This window comes from Miscanthus floridulus, chromosome 9 (genome assembly GCF_019320115.1).
Source record: "Miscanthus floridulus cultivar M001 chromosome 9, ASM1932011v1, whole genome shotgun sequence".
Classification (NCBI taxonomy): Eukaryota; Viridiplantae; Streptophyta; class Magnoliopsida; order Poales; family Poaceae; genus Miscanthus; species Miscanthus floridulus.
In genome coordinates, this window is record NC_089588.1 from 79,366,402 (window position 1) to 79,373,979 (window position 7,578).

Sequence of the window (7,578 nt, forward strand, 5' to 3'; positions counted from 1 at the left end):
TCACTCCCGGCCTCCCCGAGTTTGGGCAGCACACGCACATGGAGTCCACAACACCCCGCAGGTAAACCATCTGCCTCACCCCTACCTATTCTTCGTAAGTTGCTTAGAGGCAATGTTCGAGTGTTTCTGGATAGGGAATTGCTTGACCAATATGTGTTGCCCATGGTAGATCTATACTATAAAAGAGTGAATGAATTAAAAATAAATTCTTACCCTGTTATTTTCTACCCACCAAAACTTTTGTCGCTTAGGTCTACTTTAAAATCAGATCTAACGCATCTAAATTATTCACCGTGATCTGAGAAGCGGACCAAGCTGGAAAACTCTTCATTGTTTACGCGTCTCTTGCCAAGGCTTGCGTTGGATTTATTTTTCACCGTCGTCGCCCCTACCCGCCCGCCATACTCATGCACAGAGATTACATCTATCACATCCGCGAGACGGTCTCCCTTACCATGGAACGCGCTGCAGGGGATCCACCCACCGGCATCCATGGGGACGACGCCTTCTCAGGTAAGTTGGAATGTTCTGTCCACCCAATCCTTCGTGCGTGCGCCCTCCTCCGATTTTCATCAGCTGTGATTGGTGCCTCTCCTGATTTAGCATCGATTTTTTTCTCTCTAATCAAGGCAACAGAATAGGAGATTTGCAGGCTACCACTATCACTATATATGCATGAGAGAGCAAATCACGGTAGCTGCCGCTGCCGCACGCCCACTTATCTGCCGTGAAGAGGGGATATGAGAATATTTCTTTTCTTTTCTAAGGATACCTACATTTGGTACCTTGTGCCTTGTGCAGTCTCTTCTGATCCATCTGTCATTGTCCTATGCAGCTGAAACGAGGGTCCAATTATAAAAGGGAAAAAATAGAGAGAACTATGAAGTTGTCATTGAGGATAGCAAGTTTTTATACATAAAAAATTGGGAAAATCCTTGGCAATTCTTGCAGATCGTGAGATGAAATGTGGATCTTTGTGTGTTAACAAGGTAAATATTCTCATGCTCTCATCATGGAAAAAGTTCAATCCACCCTAGAACTGTCTTATCATCATGTAACAGTGACTTAAAATTTCAAATGCATGAGAAAATTACAATTATAGGACGCGAAACAATACGCTTCACTATTATAGGACTCCAAACATCGACTTCGCTAAAACGACCCTTAAAACGTTAGCACTTTGTTATACATGACATTTGGTCTTTTTAATCATTTTTCTCAACTAAAATGCATATATTTTATCATGATGTGACCGTATTGCCCTCAGGCTTCAACGTGGCTGCTGGCCGCAGTCGCCCCCGGTCTGGATGCTGGTCCGGGTGACCGTGACCTGGGACGAGATCTGCACGTGGATCCCATCCGTGTTGGGGCTGCTTCCCGGCGCGACGATCTGTACGTCCTGCACCGTGACGCCCTCGCAGCCGTCAATCACGATGTGGTATAGCTCGCTGTCGACCGAGGTCAGGCCGCTGATCACCACGTCCCTCGAGTTCAGCACCTTCAGCGACTGGCGATGCACCAAGTGGATCAAGAGGAACACTTTATGGTGTCATGCATGTTTGCACTTCAGCATGCACTTGCAAGAATAAGATGCATGTGATGTGATATGGCAACTCACTGTTGCTCCATGGGGCACCCGCCGTGCCCGGCAGCCTTGCACGCCCACAGCGCCTCGCCGCGGCCGTCGACGGTGCCGCCCAACACGGTGAGGCCATCGACGTGGTCGAACACGATCCAGCCGTCGTCCCCGCCGCTGGTGTAGCCTGATGGCGCAACAAGCGTACCATCGACCTGAAGCGTCACCCTGCTAGAGCATAGGCCAGTGAAGGCCGCACGGCTGAGCAGGAAGTGCCCGTTCGGCACATGCACAGTCGCCGGCTCCCGTGACCGGCAAGCGGCGGACCAGGCACTGGCGAATGCGCTGGACAAGTCCGTCCGGCCGTCGGGCTTCGCTCCGAAACCGGCGACATTGTACGCCGCTTCAGCTGCACCTGACAAAACGTAGCAAAAGAGCAGCAGCACTAGGGAATAAGCATTGATGCGAGCCATGATGCATCAAACACGTCGACGTTCTTGTTGCAGTCCTACCCGGGGTCAGCAGCCCCATCCCACGTCAATTGAAGCCCTGAGGGCAATACAGTCACATCATGGCAAAATATATATATATTAGTTGAGAAAAGTGATTAAAAAGATCAAATGCCATGTATAACAAAGTGCCAACGTTTCAATGGTCATTTTAGCGAAGTCGATGTTTGAAGTCCTATAATAGCGAAGCGCATTGTTTCGCGTCCTATAATTGCAATTTTCTCCAAATGCAGGGGCAACCTGAAAGGAATTTTCAGAGACCTCACCACATATAGACAGGATCACATCTATATAGGTTATAAGGGTCCCAGTAATGCCGAGTGGTGATCTCAAGAATCAGTTTGTGGTAACAACTATCACTCTGGATATAGCATGCAAGGTGAGTCTTGTGGCATATTAGTGGCAATGCAACAATTCTAAATTCAGGATGCAGTATTCAAACTCCATATCTTGAAAATTTTATATGATAATTTGCTTTCATGTGAATTCACAACTTATAACAGTTTTGGCCCCTCTTATTTTCTGCTTTGAGAGTCACAGATTTTGTAAAGTTGAGGCTTCAAACTTACAGAACAAGCTTCACACCTGCAGACCAGCAAGAAGACCAGTCTGCAGGTCTAAAGCTTCAAGCTTAAATAGAATTATAGTTCAGTACAATTTGTTCTACCACATTTATTATACCTTACTAGCATATGTGTTTAAATATTATCATTTCTGCGTATTTCGTTCAAGCCACTATGATGTCTTCACAACCAATGGAAAGTATGCCTTTTCTGAGGACATAACTTGATGTTTTCTAATCCCAGCCTGGTTAGCTTTGCCTATGAAATTGTTTGTATGGCAGGGAAACAACAGTTGTTGTTCCTCAGGTATGTACAATAGGATGAACCCTACTACCATTGTTCAATAGCATTGTTTTTTCTTACCTTTCAGCTATTCATCAATTTATTTTTCACTACCACACACTATATATTAGGCTTAAACATGATGCTATTGCACCAAGGATTGCCAAGATGGACTTGCTCAAGCCTTGAGAGCCCTCCATAGACGGCGAGCAAGAGGCGTCGGGTCGGTGCCTAAGAACAAATCGCTAGTACAATACTTTTTTTCTATTTTATAGAGTCCATCCATTATGATACGATGTACAAAATGGACATGACAGCTAGGAACTAGCCTTATTTAATTTGTAAATACTCCAAGCTAGGTGTATGTAGATAATGAAGTTATTATATTACAATTACTCTATGATTTATTTCATTGTCTCCTTGATTACTATACTTCATAATCAACACTTGTGATTACACATGGCATTTCATGCATTAGAATATAATAAGGGTTGTGAAATGTACATGTTGATTATTGTGTGGTTTACTTTAGTCTAGAAAAGCAAACGCACAGTTGGCTCCTTTGAAGATTGGGGGTTGGATTATTCTCAAACCCAGTAAGTTGAAAATGTATGTTCAAAGGACCCTTCCAGTTAATTATGTTAATTTCATCTTCGTCGAGTTCACTCATTCTTTTTTGCTTGTTTGGATTGATGTATTCATGAATCTTTCTTTAATCAGATTTCCCAATTATGCAGGTTTATGTTCTGATGAACTGGAGACAATTCACTCCATAGAGAACGAGACCAGATAATAGAACATAGAGGGGAAGTGGACACAAAAAGATAGGTGGAGGTGATAGAATGAATCAAAAATCCTTCGTAGAAGTGTTTTAAGTTTTCAATTCAATGCTTGCATATACTTCTTTCTTACCATATAATTATATAATATGGAATTCTTTTACTATATCAAAGACTAATTTCATGGGATATTATTCTACTTAATCACGTTGAACACATGAGCATATTTTGATGTGGTAAAAAATTATTATTAATCATACATTAAGATGAAAAATAAATTATTTTAACCACACGTGCATGTCTACTAGTTTAGATAAAAAAAAAGATCGACATTTTCCCTATTCGGCCGCCATCATCTCTTCAAGGCATGCGTATCTCCCTTCTAACATGTGAGAATCACGAACATATCGTAATTGGGCCCTAAAATTTATACAAGTTGTATGACTAATAAAATTAAAGTATACTTTCACTCAAATATATAACTTTAATATGTATTCTAAGGCATATTTTCACTCAAATATATAACTTTAATATGCATTCTTTTCTACGATATAGAAATATAGTGAAAGTATTACAAACGTTCAAGATATTGAATTAAAAGATGTCCATGCTGTGATGTCGTAGCCATCTGATGATGTCTCAATGCCTAATGCCTTCAGCTCCTGTGAGACTGGCCGGGACAGCACCAGGCAGGAGCTCGCACGCCTCGCCTCCGTCTCCACCTCCGTGTCCCACGCCAAGCAGGGGGTCAGCGAGCAGTGCGCCATGGCTAGGGCATCGAGGGAGACGAGCGGCGACCGGATCTTGCCGACACCCGCTCCGCTCCTCCAGTGGCCACGCGGGCTTACGCTGCCGCATCCGTCGGATCCTCCACCGTCGGAAGGGGCGCGACTGGCACATCCATCGGGGAGGGGTTCGCCGGAGAGGAGCATGGCGTTGGGGGCGACGAGGCGGACAGTCGAGGCCACTCCTGTGCGGTGGAGGGAGGCGGAGCAGTGCTTCTGTGCGGCAAAGGGCACGATTCCATGTGAGCGCAAGGGGAGCAACGGAGGAAACAGCAGGATGAGGGCCCTGACATGAGCCCCTAGGAATAGGTGTCGAGGGGGAGATTTGAGTGCTCACCCAAATTTCGGGGCCCTAGTAGGGCTCTGCTAGAGCAGGTTTTTGGCCTGAGCTCCTATATTTAGTTATGGGAACTTAAGCAGGGGCCTGTTGGAGTTGCTCTTAGATAGCTAAAAGTTCTCATAGCTAAACTTTAGTTGGGGTGTTTAGATCCTCTAGCTAATAACTCAGCTAAATTTTAGCTAGCTTTAGTTGGCTTGAAACAGCTAAACTCAGCTATACTTTTGCTGGTCTTTCAGTGGGCCGTATGGATTCCTAGCAGCCGGCTAAGTTTTGCTGGGGCATCCCCACATCCCCTAACAACTTTGCGACATGGCACAACACCGGAAGCTACATCACCGAATAGCCTCAAGCTCCAGCCCAACGAGATCATCATCGCAGAGCTCTGGGTCGACTCCATCAGGGAACAACGCCTTGAATGCCTTATACTTGGAAGCCGAGAGTGGAGCCGCAAAAGCTGCCTGAAACTTGTCGGAGGCGTTAGCATCCATCCAATCGACGTCCGTTCTCACCAACGCCCCACTTGAGCATGAGAGCGTTCTGAGCCTGAATAGTTGGGTTAGCGACCCGGAACTTGCCTTTTGCTGCAAGGTGACCACTACGTCTTGGCGACTCCATGGAACGTGGCTGCTTGGAGCTTCTCACCCATGAGCTTCAACTCTTGAATCAGTGAAGCCGATGATGTATGGGCCACCACTGGCGAGGCCGCGTCATCACCAGCAGGCCTTGGTGTGATGGGCCCTGGCGGGGCGACTTCGACGTCCATAATATCCCACCCCGCCTGCTGACCCGAGATGGGCTCAAAGTTGGGTTGTAACAGAAAGGCCGGCCCGTCCAAACCATCAAGAGTGCGTATGGAACAGTTGTCCCCAAGCATGCCTAATTGCCTATAGAGCCATGCACGAATGAGCACACGAACCCTACTTTTTGGTATTCAACGACAGAGCAGGTTCACCACATCCAGTCCAGCTGCCAATGGCGTCACGGGGCTCAAAGCTTCAGACATCACAGCATCTGCAACAGCCTGAATCTCATCAAGCATCGGGTCCGCTACCTCCTTCCTGACAAGCGGATGCGACAAGGCACAACAAGCGCCAGGGTCAATTTCCTCCAAGCTGGGTTCAGCCCATGGATTCTAGGATGTGACCTTGGCTTCTCATACTTCCTACAGCCTTTCCATGACCAGACATGCCCAGGATTTGAACATAGGAAGATCATTTAAGCCTACAACAATCATACATGATAAAATACATACAAGGCAATAGCATGGATAATATCTAAATAAAATTTTATTTTACAATATACATAAAAGCTAAAGAATTCGGTGAATATTATAAAGAAAAAAGGAACAAAGTTTAATTAGCACTAGATCTCTAACTTCATAAAAATGTCAAAAGGAGATAAGAATGAGAACATAAGGACTAGTCCTAAATAATATAGATGAGTTGGAGATCAATATGAAGGGACAACAAACAACCAAAACACTAATTATATTTGTTAACTAGCTACAGAATTGTACCATATAGAAAAGTAAAAGAAATAAAAAGACAATAGAAAGACTAATCCTAGATTATTAGTTTATTACGGAAGAAGAATAAGCAATTAAAGCACTAGTTAGCATCATCCATCATTACCTTGCTAATTGAATGATTAACTAGCTAATTAAGGAGGGAGCATTGTGGAGGCACCAACATGTTGGGGGTGCCAGGCCCTCCTTAGCCCCTCCCTCCACCACTGCACCCCGTGGTCCGACACTACGGGAAACAAAGTCTTTGCCAAGTGCAAACTGCTTTGTCGAGTGTTAAAAATCGGGCACTCGGCAAAAAAGGGCACTCGGCAAAGGACTTCTTTGCCGAGTGCCAGGCTCTCGGCAAAATCTCGGCACTCGGCATAGGCTGCCCCACGTAACGGTGTTCGGTCACGTCCTTCTTTGCCGAGTGCCTACTGTTAGGCACTCGGCAAAGATTTTTTTTTTTTTGGAAAATACTTTGCCGAGTGCCCCTTAGACGGCGCTCGGCAAAGATTCAATATTTTTTTTGAAATGTCTTTGCTGAGTACTTAACAGCTTCGGCACTCGGCAAAGGGAGGAATTAAAAAAATTACATTTTTTTAATTACCTTTGCCGAGTGCCCCTATAAAGGCACTCGGCAAAGACCCCCTTTGCCGAGTGCCATGCCCCGACACTCGGCAAAGTTTTTTTATTTTTTTTTTTGTTTTTGGCCTCCAAATTTTTTGTGCAGCCCTTCTAAAGTACCAGGAACTCCTCGTTAGAATTTGGGGATTTTTATTGGCTTTTTGATATATTTAGTTACTTTATTTTGTTTACTTGAATTTTTTCAAAAAATATAAATTTGAACTGCACGTGGTACGAATAATGGAATTTAATGATTCAAAAATTGATAGTCATGTTAGTGAGTGTAGTGTGAGGCCGTATCCAGGAACGGACCCGAAATTTCGGACATCTTGTTCACGAAACATGACCGCGAACTTGCTTGCGAAGTGTTTTTAAATTCTATAAAAAGCAAACAAAGTCCGAAAATTATGAAACTTGTTGAGATGTCGTGATATCATATGTAGAGGCTATGATAAAAAATTTAGAAGATTTCGTGCACGTTGTCATGTACGATGCTTACAAACCAGGACATCTCTACCGGTTATGATGTGAATGGATATCGTTTTCACACAGCAAGCTATGAGCATAGTCGGCCCAATAGAAAAACCACAAACAGCGGAGTTGTTACGTCCGA

The 7,578-nt window shown here is 44.5% G+C and overlaps 1 pseudogene; it reads right to left on the bottom strand.

Annotated features, from left to right (window-relative positions):
* Positions 1–1,270: 1,270 nt before the first annotated feature.
* On the bottom strand, positions 1,271–2,616 carry LOC136480136 (polygalacturonase-like; annotated as a pseudogene).
* Between the last annotated feature and the right edge of the window lie 4,962 nt (positions 2,617–7,578).